We start from the raw sequence: 17,061 nt of genomic DNA, 5'->3' as shown, positions 1-17,061 counted from the left end.
TTGGGGGCTGGGCCAATAAGAAGTGCACATAATCACTCGCATTCTGCTGAAGACAACTTTATCATGTGCTTTACCCAACTGAGACAGGATCTGGAGTATAACCCATCTGTGTCCCGGGAAGAGAGGAGAATGGATTTGGGGGGATCACTAGTGGTATTCGCCACACCTCCCAGGAAGGTGAAGATGTATTTAGAGCCTTCAAACCAATCCTTTCAGCACAGAAGAGACCTGGCTTGAGAAAAGTCATCTGAAAAAGAGTTGTGGGTTTGGGAGCTTTCTTCCTCACATCTGTGAGATAGTATAGGGGGGAAAGATCAGGGACACGAGGCAACGTGAACAGAAGCAAATGGCACTAATACCAAGGAAGGTCACAGCCCTGCCCCAAGCTCCTGGTGAGACCATAGCTTGGTTTTTGTAACTTTCTGTCCACCAGTCTAGTGGACTCCAACGAACTAAAGTGTGTCCAACCAGGATGGTGGAATAGTTGATAAATCTGGAAGAAAAGCCACAGAGGGGACTGTGATGGTTGCATCTAAGGGTCTTAAGGGCTGTAGAAAGGAAAAGATGCTTAGTGTGCGTGGTTCCAGGAGGCACGTCTTGGTCAGTGCTGGGCATGCGGCCCTAGGAAAATGAGTGCTTTTTCATGCGATTTTCAGTGAAAAATAAGTTCAAAGGGGTAACTATCTACATGGGCAAAGAACTTGATCTTGTATATATGTCCCTGTGCTATACAGTATAATCTTGTTTATCTATTCTGCATATGCCTGTCAGTAGCTACAAATTTTGAACTCCCAGTCTATCCCTTCCCACCCCCCTTCCCCTTGGCAACCACAAATTTGTATTCTATGTCTGTGAGTCTGTTTCTGTTTTGTATTTATGGGGTTTTTTTTAGATTCCACATATGATTTAATTTCTAAGGTTTGTGTAAGACGTGCTTAATCTTTGACCCAGTAATTCCATTTCTAGAAATTTCAACCAAATTAATAACCAGATAGACCAAAGTAACCAAAATAAATGAATACAATAACAACTCAGTAATCATCATCTTGTAAGAGTGGCAGGCTGGAAAACAGCTTAAATGCCTAAGATTAACAAAATAGTTAAGAAATGTATAGCACAGCCATGGAGTGGATTATTATGTAGCGTTTAAAAATGTAGTTTTCCAAGAGTCTTTAGAAGAAATATACAATAACCTCAATCATTTAAAGAAAGACTTGATGGAAGGAAACACAGGAAATTTGCCAAACATTAGGCTAGAAGCAGCTGTGAATAGTGAAATTACGGACTTTTTAAATGTTTCTTTATATTGTTTGTTTATCTTCTAAGATATTAAATATCACTTTGATAATTAGGAGATAAGAAGTAGAGAGCCCATTTTTATAAAATTAGAAAGGAGTGTGTTCTTAGTCATGTAATATTAAACCAGAAACCAGATAGTGTAGGGAGAAGGGTGGGTGGGGTGGGAGGGGGGAGTGGGGCTGGTCTGCCTCTGCCCCGAGGAGATCTCCTCCCTGAGGTTGTTTGGAATCGCTGACATCTGGTGATAACAATAGCAGACTGGTTTGTTACTGTTTTTCAATTCTTATTGGCTCTCCTTGGGTTTGGGTGGCTCCCCTCCACCCCTTATCCTGCCTTTGTAGCTATCGATACAAGGATTTTTCTATTTAGAGGAAATCGCTTTGAAGATTCCTTTTATCTTGGAGATATGGTGACTTTTGGGAAACAATCGTGCAGGGTTACTGAAGCTATCCTGCCCACGCATAGTACACATCATGCTTTATGCTGAAGCCGGGGACCACTGCATTGAACAAAACACCTCTTATCACAGTGAATCAACGCGCCTTCAGCTAGAGCAGAGTTTGTAATAATTTTAAGAAAGCACATGTACATGTGGTTGAAGAAGAGCACTTTGTTTTCTGTGTCTCCTAATTTCTTAGAACTGCAGTATGACTTTTTTTTTAATCAAGTCATGCAAACAGATAAAGTGATATTAGTCTCCCTTCTGCAAAGCCCTTACTTCAGCACTCATTTTACCGTGTTAAGGCACAGTATCTGAAGAATCGGCAAACATCTGCATCTGAGGTTTAGTGTGACAGGTGCTGTTAGTGCTGTTTGCACTAGCTGTGTGGAAAGGTCACATTTTATCATCTTGGCACTGATTTCTGAATAGTGAAAGCATGAACTGAAATGAAACCTCGAACACACCAGCTTTTGTTTTTAAGTTTGCAAAATTAGCTGCTAACTCAACAAAATGAAACCGTGTCAGGTTGCACACCTTTAGATCTTACGGATCTTCTAATCCTTTTTGTCTTCGTGGTCTGACTGCATTTGAAAAGACTGTTATACTAACTAATAAGTACAAATAGCAAAGAGCAAAAATTATTTGACCAACTGGCCAGCTGAGATATTTCTGAGATATTCTAGCTTCCTGGGAGGCTCTAGGGTAGAATCGAGGTATAAAAACAAGTCAGCCTTGAAATCACCCATAACAGTGTGGGAGTGGGGTGGGGGGGTTGTTGAGGAGTGCAGAGGGAATGAGCAGCTTAGCTAAAATTTCAAAGTGTTTGGTCCACCTTAGGGTGAAAATTAATCAACAAGAGAGGTCTCAGAGCATTTCATAGGGAGCATCTTAGAATCTACTTCAACTCCCCTGTTTAACAGATTGGGCCAGTGGGTCGGAAAATAATAAAGTCCTTGTCTGGGGTCCCGCAGTGGGTCATTGTTGGAGCTGGGTGAATCTCATTTAGCTCACGGTTCCTTTCTTACTGATCCCAGTGATACAAAACCCAGCAAACTTCAGTGCTTTTTAAAAAATCATGCAGTGCTTTCTGGGCTAGAGTTAAATTCACAGGAATTTATATTTTATATATGTCTATATTTATATTGACTATAATATACATCATAAATTTATAATATATATGTATATGATATATGTTACTTGTCCATTTGGAGCCTTCATGGAATAAAGATAAACTCCCTAAGAGTGAAAACATAAGTTGATATGTCCTTACATAACTCCCTTTGAAACTGCATCAATAAAGATAGATTCCTTAAAATAGACCTTAAAATAGAAGCTGTAAGAGCTCACATGATAGAAAATACAATTTCAGTCTAGTCGCCCGGTGGTTTCCGTCTGCAGATCAGCCCTGCTGTCTTGGACGCACCAGGTTCTCCTCCACGTCCCCCGTCAGGACCCTGTGATGAGGATAAGCAACCACTAGGTGGCAGTCATACCACGTTGGTTAGGGATCTCTGCGGCTTTACCCAGAGTGGAGATTAGAGCCACTGCTTTTTCCTCCCATCTATAAAAGTACATTCAGCTCTTTATTCAAGAAGCCGAATTTAAGCACTATTTCCCAACACCTCACTTGTAGAAGATCCATGAAAAAACAAACCATTAAATGATTCAAGCATAAGCCATTACCTGTCTCATCAAGCTTTAAGTGGTTGGATTCCTAATTCTGTCCCCCTTTCTCCTAAAGCTCTCTGACCTTTACCAAAAGGATTTGAATGAGTAAAAGTGATTTGAATCTAAAACTTCAATTTTATACCTACCCAATAAGGATTTTTGTTCCTGCAATTACAATATATTTTAAGCACTTACTTCCCCCTGCTCCATTTAGGAAATATAAATCTTCAAAGTATTTCATTTTTTCATTTAAAATAAGGCATGTAGATAACTATTAAACTACTGAAGTAAAATGCTTTTATTGACTGAAATTTCGTTTCATCCCCAGCCACCATTAGCAACTGGGAACAGTGAAGACATCCTCCCCAGGGTCTCAGTCTCACAAGGAAAGCGATCTGAGAGCAGCCCCTGTTTACAGGGACCATAATGTGGCCACAGCAACTCTTGTGAAGTAGATTTTTTGTCACTGCTCCTTCCTGGCCCAAAAGTCTGCGGTTTCTCTGTTAACCATCTAAATATGGAGTCTTTGATATTTTCAATATTTTAATGATAATAAAGAAAAGTGTCCCTTAAAATGTAATTGGGTTTTGTTTGGGTTTTTTGGTCGATATTAAGGGGACTGTTATAAAGGTGAATTTTTTTCCAGAGGGTGAAGTGGAGAGAGGAAGCAGAAGGAAGGGCAGAATTATAAGGAACTAAAAGAGGGTTTTAGGGAAAAAAAAAGAAGGGGTCAGAGAAACTAAAAAAGAGGGCCTGGCCAAGCTGGTGAAACAGGTGACTCTTAAAACAATAATATACCAGAAGCAGAAAGGAGGACCTGAAGGGGATTTAAGGATCTGAAGGCCATGGAGAAGCAAAAATTAGTGGCTCCAGGGGCCCCTGGAGGGTGGGGCATGGGGTTACCACACTGGAAAGCCAAGGCCAAGCGCTGGAGCAGGGCTTCTCCCAACCGGTCTTCGGACGGGCCCAGGCCCGGAATGTGCCCCCTTGAGAATCACCCGAGATGATGCTCTCCAAAGGCGGGGGAACTTGAGGCTATGGAAGAGCCTGCAGACTGAGAGATCTGGGTGTTCCAGGTAAACGATGAGCACTGGAAGCCTGAGCCAACAAAGTGGGCACCACGTGACCTCACCCGCCTTCCACGTTTGCACCAGTCAACACTCCACAAAAGGCAGGCTCAGTCGTTCCCTTGAAATGTCTGTGTGTGCTGGCAGGCAGTGGGCTGCAGAGGGGGAGAAAGGGGGAACTTCCAGAAGCAGGAAAGCCGGGATCTTTCCCTGCTTGCGTGGTGGCAGCCAAGTGAACCCGAGCTCCCCGCGTCTCCCGGCTGCAGCTCAGCTGAGACTCCCTGCAGGTGTCAGGACTTGGTGGCCCGCCCTGGAGATCCTCTGCGTGGGCACCAAGCCTTCTTAGGGGTCATGGGTGACTCAACATCACTGATAATTCTGGGGCCCTGGAGTCCCATGAAAGGGAATTTGAACTTTATCCAGACTTAGGGTTCAGACACAGACAGAGGCAAAAGCTGGATTTCAGGGAGTGACAAAGGAGGCCCTCAGAGGTGGATGCAGGCAGGTAGCAGTGGCTTTCCATGACCTCAGCTCAACCTAATCTCTCTCACGTCCTGAACCTTTGTGTCCCACAGGGAAAGGGCACAATTATACTTAGTAGTGTAACTGTTTTCTGGGTGACCTGAGTCCCTTTTGGGTACTCATTCCCTTAATTAAACAAGTATTTGTTCCAACCTCCCTTATTCCATATTCTGTAGCAAATCCAGTGACCTCCCCAAGACTTGGGGACTCACACTTTCACAGTGACTGCACTTCTGGCTTCCACTGAAATCTAGGTCACCTAGCCAGCGGGCGTGCCTTCTAAGGTGAGCAGACACTTCCTCTCACCGCATCACCCAACCTCCAGCTAGACACGGTCCTTCTAACCTCAGCTCTCCTGCCAAAGGGTTAGAGGCAGCAGGCTGTACAAAAGTTGGCTTGAAGAAAGGGAGGGAGGCCCGTACTATAGCATAACTCAGGGAAAAAACTTCACATTAAAGACTAAACTCTTTTGAAATGAGAAAAGAAAAGTGAATGAAGGGCTGCAAATGGTAGAATATCCTTTCTTATGGGTGACTTGTAATCCATTGCATATACAGGCTGCATCTTCTTTATCCATTCATCTATTGATGTGCACTTAGGATGCTTCTGTATCTTGGCAATTATAAATAATGTTGCTATTAATAGTGGGGTGTATATATCTTTTTGAATTAATTCTTATTTTGTGGTTGGCTTTATTCTTTTGATAACAATGTAAATTTAAAAGGCTAAAGCTCTAAACATTCTTAGAAACAATGAACAGTACATATATGTAAATTTTAAAAATGTGCAGTATATTGTATATATGTATTTACATGCAATATATTGTAAATGTGCAGTCAAATTGTAACAACTCTACCTAATAAAAATGAAAAATGAAAAAAAAACTAGACTCTCTGCTGAATTTTCTCTTCAGCATCTCCGCACAGCATTACGTGGGGGTCAGCTTTGCCCTCTGGCTGCATTTCCCACCATCCTGCCTGGAGCACCCTTCTTCTCCCATCCTTCTCAGTTGCTGGTCCCCTCTCCAGAAGAGAGGTGGCCGCTTGGAGGGAAATGTTCTTACCTGGAAGAGTGGTGAGTGATAGACCATTAAGCAGATGGCCAGGAGCTCCAGGTGACGGTGACGAGCGTGCAGCTGCTCTGGGCTCAGAGGTCTGAATGCGTCCCCTTTCTCTGTGGGCAGTTGGAGATGGGTGTCTGTGGCAGCATTAAAGCCTCAGAGGCCAGAAGCAGAGGCTGCCCAGGAACAGAGCAGCCGCTGGGGCAGAGGGAGCGCAGAGCCGCAGGGAGCGGCCCGAGTGTCTGTGAGAGACTCCCATCCCCTTCCGGGACCCTGCAGACAGACACAAGCAAGGGGAGTGACAGAGACCCGGCCACTGGCAGGGGGAGGGTGCTGGTCCAGCAAGCACAGGGACAAACTGGTAAAGGGCCTCTTCCCGGACAGCCGAGCAGACGGGCCTGGGAGACATTCATGTTAGTCCAAGGAATAGAATGGGGTGCAGCCTCTTGTGTCCCCGTATCCTCTTTCAACATCCAGAAATGATCCATTGTCTTTCCAACCTGCAAACCCAAAATAAAGAAGTCTCCATTAAGCTGCGAGTCAGTGCTTCTTAGACTTCAGTATGAGGGTATGTCATCCGTAGGCCTTGTTAAAGTACAGACTCTAATCCAGATGTCATCAAGATTTCATTTATCATCCGCAGCAACCCAGGTGAGGCTGACAGTGGCTGGACTGTGGGCTGAGCTTTGAGAAGCAAATTTGTGAGCAACCTGGTGTCCTTAACTCCCCCCACACCCCCACGTTTGCAAACAATGACCAAAAATAGGCACTTGGTGAAAAAGACAATCCTTGACCCCAAGGGCTGGAGATTCCTGGTGGATTGGAGGCTCTCTGGGGAAGCAGGGGTGGTGGCAGAGGGATGGAGTAGCTGTCCTGAGACTCCTCAAGGGCTATCCTTAAGGAGAAAATCTATTTTATTCTCATTGGACTGGCCCGGGACCCAAACGCAGACCTAAATCCCCTTCTCCAGAGCTCTCCCTTCTCAGGGGACTTGTAAGACTTTATGCTGTCTCCTTACGACAGTTCCCTGACCAGTAGGTGATTCTCTCTTACAAAGTGGCCCCGTGTCACTTTGGCAGGGATGTTTTGATTCCACACTTGACCTTTTAATTATGGAACGAAGGACTTGGACCGTTTGCACAGAACGAACTAGGGGCCTTATTTCAGAAGACTCCTTGGTGCCCCCATATCAGCTTGGAGAAGCAGCCAACTTCACCCTGATCGACCGGGCCTCGGTCTTCTTCCTAAAAGTCTGTCTCCTTCTAAGCTCTCAGGAAACCTCACCATGTATCACAGAGAACCTTTGCCCCGAGTTACTTGTGGGGGCATCGCTGTGGCAGCTGCGCCCAGCCCCAAAGGGACAGGTCTGTTTAATTCCTGCCTGTGTGTCAGTCCACCCGTCCAGCTCTTCCTTTATACAGCCCTGTGCAGAGCAACTCCCCAGAGAGTTATAATTAGAATTTTAAAAGCACATAAACAAAATTCAAGCCCAGAAGTCTAACCAGCCAGCCTCAGGAAAGTTGAAAGTCTCAGAATAAAACCTCTTTCAAAAAAAAAAGAGTTTGTAGGAAGAAAATACAAAGGAGTAGACTTGGATTGAAACAAAAACAGTCAAACCATAAAAGGGCCAGCTAGTGGCAGGAAAGCTATTTGTTTGTGGAGGATTATATCTAAATGCAGGAGTTTGGGAGGAGAGAGTGGCTTCGAGGAACTGGGAAGCTCAGTTTGTAAGCTGTGTCTGGAGAATCCCTCGTATGTAAATGGTTGCACATTAGTCCGGTAGTTAATCGACTAAGAGTCCATAGAACCACAGACAGTCACTAGACTGGGGAGCAGGGAACCGAGGGGCCAACGTGGCTCCTGCCTTTGAGGAAGGGGAAATGCACAAGAAAATACAGAGGACCACCCCCCACCAATGGTAAACGTATAAAAAAGGAGCCAGTTTAGCATAGCTGGACCTGGTCATTCACTCACCTTCTAGCAAGAAAGAAAATTCTTTGGACTTTAAATCGGGAGTCAAATTTTTAAAAATCAGAGGTCATTTGAAATGCCAATTAACAAGAGCATCTTCCCTCTGTATTTCTGGTAGTCAGAAAATAAGCCATTCTCTGGGAGTTATCCCGAGAAAGCACAGCCACTGTAAAACTAATGCTGTCCCCAGCACTCTATCCCCAGTGCCAGTTCACGTTTTACAAAAGTGCTTTAGCTGCACTAAAAACAAACAGCGGTCAACTAAACTGTTCAAGGTGATTATGTAGATGCCGAGCAAGGACACTTAAAGGCGTGCTGGTGGCACCGTGTGTCAGGGCCTCTGGAAACCACCCTGCACCGGTCCCTCATCTGATCTCACTGTTTGAGGGCGGGTTGTCATCATCTCTGAGGTAGAAGTAAACAACCCAAGGCTTGTGTATGGAGCCGGCATAAGAGTGAAATCCTGATGCAGACCCTGAGTCTATCTGGCTCCAAAATCCTTTGGTGTTCCCACCCTGTTCTGCCAGGCCTGCTGCACTCAAGGAGGTTGGGGCTCCCCCGGGAGTGGAGAAGGCACCTCGCCGCCTGGTTGGTGGGGTCACTGCACCTGCGTGGGGCTTGCACCCCACCCTGCAAACAGACAACTCCCAAGGCGAGGGCAACAGGCAGTAAGTGACCTTAACCTCAGAGCCAGGGCTGCCAGGACTCACAGATACACAGATCCGTTTCTCAGGCTTTTACAAAACAAAGAGAATACTGTAAACAGGTGTCTGCAAGGAATTTCTAAAAAAGAAGAAGGAAAAAGATCAACTTTCAGCATCACTCCCCAGCAGCTCACAGAATGCACCTTCAGTTTCCCAAGAGTAACCTCTTCCTCCTCCTCGCCACTACCTCTTTTCATCCTGATTTTTACGATGATAATACGATCAACCCTGGCAGTCAGCCTCATTGAAGGTTTATTTTTAGGAGAGCTTTAAAAGAACTATGCAGCCCACCTGTGGCAATTAAAGATCCTAGAATGCTCCTGCAAGGCTGGCACCCTGAGCACTGGCTGTCCTCCAGTTCGGGTCACTATATTTAGCACGACTAAAAGTTCTCCCCTGCCCTGGAGCCTCAGGCCACATTTTCACTTCCTGAGTTTGCATGTGGAGTGACCCATTTCTTGGGAGGCCCTTCTGTCTTCTGAACCTGGCTCTGCCACTGCCCTATTGGGGATTTTCAGAGGTCAAGTCATTCAGTCGTCCGGTCTCAGCCCGACCACCTACCTGGAGAGGTCCGTGGACACCTGCCATGAGAAGCGGTGCACTCTGGCGATGACTCTGGATGTCTGCAGCACTACCTGGAGTCAGCGTCCTTCAGTGTGGAGGCTGGGGAGTGACGTGCACATGATAAGTTTCCACCGAGTATTGGGCCTGATGGGCCAGGCATATTTAGACGACCTTCAACATGACAGGCTGTGGGCTGGGAAGGAGGCAGCAGGAGGCCTGGAGCAGAGAGGACTGAATTTGAGAGGGCATCCAAGGCTCTGAGAAAGGGTCTGTCCCTTCCATTCCTAATGGCACACTGACCTTGCATCATGAGAATTTGCTTCACGGCTCACTGTAATCACCCCAAATCACGCTCATTAGTGGCAAGATGGAATTTTTACACAGAATGTTTTTGTTTCCCCTCACTTGGAAAGTGTGTGTCTTGAGAACATTTGATTTTAGGACCAGACACAGGGATAAAACTCAGTCTTGCTAAAAACATCTTCTTGGTTGTGTATCTATTCATTGCTTTTGTAAGAGAAACAGCCACAAAGAAAAAAGACCCATGTCAGCTTTGTGGAAACTACCTAAAAATCAGAGAGAGGCATGGTGAATTTCCTAAGCAACATTTTTCCCTTTCAGATGATGTTTTCATCTTCCTCAAACTGTAAAGTGATGACATTGCACAGAAATCAAGAACCCTTTTTGGATATGGATAGTCTTCTACATGGCACATGTATGCACGTTTCCTCCTGTAAGTAGAGGCAAACCTCATACACACAGACACACGCACACTCACAGTTACTCAGGAATCCTGGGCTGTGAATACTCCTTTGCAGGTAACAATGATCATAAATATCAACTGGATCAACACACTGATTATAACTATAGATGAACTTGTCAAAACACCCGCAGCTGGGTACCAAATTTGCTTTATGTTTTTGTTTTTGTCATTCAAGAATGTGTTTTCAAAAATCACATTTTACAGAAGTGTTTTAGAAGCAGGAAACACAGACGTTATTATCTAAATTGTTCAAGATGATCACCTAGACGCTGGGCAAAATCTCTTACAGGTATTAATTCCAATGATTTGCATCTTTTAAAAGTTTCCCACCAATAAAATCTTTAATAATCGCTCTGGAAGTATACGAGGGCAATAGCTTTACTTTCAGAGGAATTTGAAACTCTTCAGCACGTGGTCCATCTAACTGTTTCACTTCGGTTACTCCTCCTGAATAAACTGTTCGGTCAAAGCACCGCCGCCCCTTCTGTTCCTGGGGCAAGACGTGTAGGCTGCCTGGAGCAGAGGTGTGTGCTTGGGGGACCACCTCTTTGGAGCTCCGCAAGATCACAAGTGAAGTCCCCCTCCTCAGAATCTTTGGGAAAGAGGATGTTCCAGGATTGGATGTTCTAGGATTGGGAGGCAAAACCCATTAGAATTGGCCAGAGGCAATTGTGTATGTAAGTAAGGGCTTTAGTAGATGAAATTAAAATAAATGGTCCTCACCCCTGCCATCCGGCCAAAGGCCTGGCCTCCCCCTCAGAAGACAGATGACTGTGGCCTTTGTAACTCTACCACAAGAGCTCCCATAATGTTTGCCTTGACACTTGGCTCAAGTTTTCTAGAAGAGATTCGATCTCTGAGAATAGTGTCCTTCTTATCTTCAATTTGGAAGATTCATCAGAACTGAAATTTATATCTCCCCAAAGTTAATTTTCCAAACAAATGAACAACAAACAAACAAAAGGTCACCCAAAATGTTCACAAATATCTGAAACAGCAGCCCTCAGGTCCATCGAACGCTGCGAGGGAACATCCAGGGAACAGCTGTGGTCACCACTGGACCACCGCTACCCTGACAGCCACCCAGCAGCTGGCGGTCCAGTGTGTCCCCCAGTGTCTTCCTTCACCACCCGGTTCTCGCTGTTTCCCTCTTCTTCATTTAAAGCATCTCTGTCCTCCCAGTTACTGGACTTGAATTCAGATCCTTGGCTAGTCTCAGTCTCCTCCTAGCTGAGTGTGGTCTGGGGAGCTCCAGAAGGTCTGTAAATGTCAGTTTCTATGTGAGTAGGCTGACGTCCTCTTCCACAGGTTGGGATGTTCATGAGAAGCGTGGGGGAAGGCAGTGGTCAAACAATTCAAGCTGGATCCGGAGCCGTCCTCTAGTCCCCCCCGTACCTTGGCCCACACCCCGAATCGGCCTCTCTCACAGCCATTCTCACTCTCTCTGGACGAGGTCAGGCCTCCATCATCTCACTGGAGGATGATGGCGTTTGCTGGTCCTGACTGGCCTATTAAATCTCCAGTCCACTCCTCACATTCCTGGGGGCGTGTGCAGGGAGGGAAACATTCTTCCTTTCCACCCATCTTAGGTTGACTGAATGGGACCCTATAGACTGACAAATGAGGGGGGTGGACAGCTTTTCTGTAGCTGCCTTTTCTCAACTGCCTTCAGCTCAAAATAACCCATATGCCAAAGTGGCGTATTTTGGGATGACACACTCTGCCATCCTTCACACACTGATATCTACCTACTGTATTTTCATGCTTTCTATATCCTCCTGTTCAAAACTTTGAGCAACTCTTTATTATTTGCCTACAGAAAAAAAATGATATCGCCTTAGCCAGGCATTCCCCATCATCTAGCTTCAACCTGCCTTGGAAAACATACTTTACATTATATCCCCTCCAACCACCCTGGGCTCCTGATCATTTTCCAAATATATCATCCATTTGCATCTTCCCTTACCTTTACTGATGCACTTTCGGTATCGTGAAATCTTTCTCTCCCCAGTCAGAATATTGTCTGCTCTGCCAACCAGAAGTCAAACGATGCTTCGGGGGAGACATCCCAGAAACATTCCCTGACAATTAATCACTCCATTTCCCGCCTCGCCCCGGCATATTCTGACCTCTCTTACAGCCTCAGACTCACTGCGCCCTGTTGCACTGCCAGAGAGGGTTTTACACTGTTTGGAGACATGAGTTCCCTCATTCACCTTGTCTGTGTTTCCCTTTTTCCTTCAAACATTTGGCAGAGAGCCTTGCACAGAATAAATGCTCAGTAAACGTGTCTTAACAAATTGAAAAAAAGTAGTAACACAGAAATAAGAAAGAATCATAAGCTGCCCCTTTGCCTAAATGACTTGGAGTAAAACAGGATCTCAGAGAGAGCCAGCATCCTTCCAGGCCTCTCTAAACCCGGGATAAATAGTGTGGAGTCACTTTCTCCAGGTTCTAAGCCCCTCAGCGTTATCCTGTTACCACTTGGTGTTCCTTTTGGGACAGAATGTCAGGCTCAGATGTAGCCATTGGCTGCGACAGTTAACTAAGTCCAGGTGTCCTCAGAAGCCATCTGGAAAGAAGGTGATCTTGGGCTGCCGCACGCTCACTAATCCTTGGGGCTGTGGAAGAGGGCTGTGTCATTTTAAATCGGTTTGGCTGGCGAGAGCTTTGTTTAGACACCCGCTCCTCCTCAGTAACTAAAGGTAACTGATATCTGTGTGCTGTACGTGCCCAGACAGGCTTCCAGTCCCAGTCAACTAAAATTATCCTTCTTGAGGGATCTATTTGAATCTGACATTTGCTCACTTATTTTCTTCAGAATATAATGGAAACCCCAAGAGACTGCGCACTACTGTCCTGGGGACAGACATAAACGTCTTCTCTCCCTTGGCACGGGGGGAGCTTCAGTCTTGGGGTGCTTTCAGAACCCTGTAGCAGTCAGAAATCCATGCATCTCAGAGGAAGGGAGGAAAAGGCTGGAGGCTGAAGATTTTTCCCCTCCATTTAGAATTCCTCAGGAATGAAGTCCGCGCCTTCATCGATGCTACTTCTCATGACTGCAGAGTTCCCCTCGTACCCTGTCAACCCTAGTCCTACTCACCCCTAAATTCCAGCCCAGAGTTCCATCTCTTTCCCTGAGGCTCTCCCTGACCTCTGCGGACCACAGCTGTCTTGACTCTGAACTGCTCCTGCACTTCTCATCCGTGCCACCCAGTTTGCACATTTTGGCCTCTCACTGTTTTAAAGATGTTAGTTAGCTGAGCTTCCCTGCCAGAAGGCAAGCATTTTTAGGGCTGAGATTATGCATCTCTCTTGTCTCCCACCCTGGTCTCACTTGCAAATACTTCTCGGAAGCCATTGAAATCCAGTTGGAAGCTTTAATACTAGACCGGTCTCTTCATAACCCTGATTCCTAAAAACCTCTTAGGAATAAAAAAGCAAAGGAGTTGTTGCTTAAAAACATATTTCTTGAAAGACCAAAAATATTCCAACAAGGAACCTTACACCCAGGACAGCTTAAATGATTTGCGAGCAGTTCTGTGCATGAGTTACATTCATAGATTCTTGATGGAAGAGACTTTAGGGAAGGCACAGTTTTTAATCTTGTGAGCCACATGGTGGAGAGGAAAGTAGCCATCAGAGAAGTCCTCCAAAAAGGGCAGGATGACTCAGGGGCTTACTGGGAACATACTGAAACAGAAGAGGTTGGAAGCTACAATTTGCCCCGTTAGATGCTAAAAATCATCCTGAAACTTTTCCAGACTATATATATATATATATATATATATATATATATATATATATATATGTATATATATATATATATATTTAAATACAGCATTTCTAAGTGTCTCTCATCAAATTTAGAATATGATTCAACCTTTGGAGATTAAGAGATCTGTTGCTATTCATCTTTAGCATCCTAGTAAAGTATAAGGGTTTTAGTGTCTTTGGAATTTCTGTTTCATGGAGAAAGCATGACTCTATAGATTTACTAGGAAAGTAGACACGGTACATTGGCCACAGAAAGGCACTGAGAACTTTGATGACTAATTCCGTTGAGATAAAACCAAGGGATATAGTTGTGGTAATTCAAATTCGGTGAAGGAAGAAGAGACATGTGGAAGAATAGAATGTTATCGCTGAACCAAACCTTGGGAATGGGTGGGAGGGGAACTCTGCAATAGCAAATAACTGAGATTTATTAGATTTATTTTCTCAGGGAAAAGGGAAAATGGTAAAAGAGCCATTGACATTTATGAAAAAAAACTTTCTCATTTTCTTTCAGAATTGATTAGGGTTTTTAAGTGGTGTTATGCTGTGGTTAAATACAGTATGATAAGCTACTAGCGCAGTAAAACTCTGAGGCAAAGGCTTACATTACAGTGTGGAAAGAGAAGGGCAGAGTTAATAGTATCACCAAAGGTTTCATTGAGGAAGGACTCGTTCTAATTCGTACAAAGAATTCCTTCATTCGTGAATTCCCTTATGTATTCAAGAACTATTTACTGAGCACCAATTATGTGTCAGGTACAGTAGACAGAGGAGTGACTGAAACAGTCAAACATCCTTGTCTTCGGTGGAACCTATTCCAGCAGGGCGACAGACAATAGTAAAAGGTCCGTTAAAATGTCCCCTGTTAGGCGGTAATATGGGCGACGGAGGATGAGAACGCAGCCAAGGAGGGGAGGCAGCGGGCTGTGGGTGGTTGTAGTTTTAAATCCAATGGCCAGGAAAGGACTCTTGGGGAAGGCGGTACCTGAGCGGGATGGAGAGGATGAGGGCATGAGTGAGGGAGATTTGCAGGAGAGGATGCCACCGGGAAGACAGGACAGAGGGTGGATCCCTGTGGGTCTGTGGAAGGATGGCTTTGGGGAGCTTTAACAGCAAAGAGGTGTGAATTGACTTAGTGGAGCTTAGGGAAGGCTGTCCCAAAATACACCACGATGGCATATTGATTATTTTATTTTTCAAACTGAAGTGGAGTCGATTTACAATGATGTGTTAGTTTCTGGTGTACAGCATAGTGACTCAGTTATACATATGCACATTATTCTTTTTCTTATTCTTTTTCACTATAGGCTATTAAAAAAATATTCAATATAGTTCCCTATACCATACAGTAGGACCTTATTGTTTATGTATTTGCCAATCCTGAACTCCCAATTTATCCCTCCCCACCCACCTTCTTCCCTGGTAACCATAAGTTTGTTTTCTATGTCTGTGAGTCTGTCCCTGTTTTGTAAATAAGTTCATTCGTGTCACTGCTTTTGAGATTCCACATATAAGTGACATATGATTTTTGTCTTTCTCTGTCTGACTTACTTCAATTTGTATGTTAATCTCCAGGTCCATCCATGTTGCTACAAATGGCATTATTTCATAAAAATATGAAACACTTCACGAATTTGTGTGTCATCCTTGTGCAAGGGCCATGCTCATCTGCTCTGTATCATTCCAATGTTAGTATATATGCTGCCGAAGTGAGCACTAGATTATTTTGAATTAAAGTTACCTAAGAAATGGCCAACGCAAGAGGGACATCCTGACCTCCTTTGTCTCCCTGAAAGCAGGAAATAAACCCCTCACGGGAAGGTGCACCCCTGCACCGGAGGTGGAAGGACACCTTTATCCCTGAAAACAGGGAATCCGGGCCAAGAAGCCTTTAAAAACAAACCTTTTTACTTCTTTAATTTACTACCCCCAGCCCAAACTCTGTTTAGAGTCTTTACTAACTGGGTACCCAAACCTAAGTTTCTTGGTTCTGTCAATTCTTCACAAATGTATTGTTCCTTTGTCTAAAAAGAATAAATGCTGCCTGCTTTGGCCACTTCTCAGGTCTCATTTTTAGGAGACCTCCATGCGTGTGAATTAACATTTCTTTCTTTTTCTCTTGTTAATCTTTCTTGTGTCAACTTCGTTATTAGTCTAGCCACGAGAACTCATTGGGAGACTCCCCCTCCCAATGGCCTGACACTTTATCGGGGTCTCCCTGCTGCTGTGTTGAACAAAGAGTAAAGGAGAGGGTATCAGCCTTCTCAGGCTGCTGTAACAAAGCGCCCCAGGCTGAGTGGCTTAAACGCCAGACTGTATTTTCTCACAGTTGTGGAGGCTAGAGATCTGAGGTTAGGGCTGTCACCCTCTGAGGAAAGAATCTGTTCGAAGCCTCTCTCCTTGGTTCGTCCATGGTTGTCTTCTCCCCAAGTAATAAAGGTAGTATTAAAAGTAAGAAATGAAATATTTCTTTAAAAAGTTATATAAGAAATAGGGAAATGAAATTCTGGGAAAAGGGGGAGGCAAGTAAAGATAAAGTGAACCAGACCGAGCATGAGAGCCTTCAGAGCGGAGGTCCCCAGACTGGAGGCCCAAGAGGAAAGAGCTGAATTAATCCCCACTGTTGAACAATTAGGAACTGTAATTTAAAATGGTAACTTTTGGTCTCGTCTTGAAGAATCTGAAGATCTGGAATGCGGGGTGGTGTCCCCACACAGAAATACAGGGCCGCGAGCCCTCAGACAGCCAGTCTCCGTTGCTCCTGGGTGCTGGGCTTCTCGCCCTCTGTTTAGTGCAGGGACCAGCCTCACCCTTGTTCTGTGTCACTGAGGTCTAGGATCAGCGGCCACTTCTTCAGCTTGCACATTATGTCTCTGACACATGGCTTGTCTCACTCCCTTTCATTACTTGCTTGGATCTGGTCGGCACTTGAATTTACCCCAATTTCGAGAAAATCATGAAGAGAAAGATTAAAGAATGTAAGAATAACAGACTCTCCAACAGAAGTTGGAGCCAAGATCTTGGTGTAATAAAGAGAAAAGGAGATAATCTTTAAAGTCAGATAAACTAGCTTTTGCTCTATGATCCTAGGGTGTGCATTTAACCTCCTTAAACCTTTCTTTCCTCATCTATAAATGGAGATAAATAATACCACCTCATTTGTTTGCTCTAAGGATTAAATGAGATAGTGTGTGGAAACAGAGTGGTGGATCAAAGCAAGCCAT

General features: G+C 44.7%; 1 non-coding gene across 1 annotated transcript; it reads right to left on the bottom strand.

Annotated features, from left to right (window-relative positions):
• Positions 1-15,447: 15,447 nt before the first annotated feature.
• LOC116659411 lies at positions 15,448-15,554 on the bottom strand. Its single transcript, XR_004314789.1, has one exon. It is a non-coding gene; the product is annotated as a U6 spliceosomal RNA (small nuclear RNA).
• Between the last annotated feature and the right edge of the window lie 1,507 nt (positions 15,555-17,061).

The sequence above is a fragment of the Camelus ferus genome, chromosome 2, assembly GCF_009834535.1.
Source record: "Camelus ferus isolate YT-003-E chromosome 2, BCGSAC_Cfer_1.0, whole genome shotgun sequence".
NCBI lineage: Eukaryota > Metazoa > Chordata > Mammalia > Artiodactyla > Camelidae > Camelus > Camelus ferus.
This window is presented reverse-complemented; position numbering and strand designations above follow the sequence as displayed.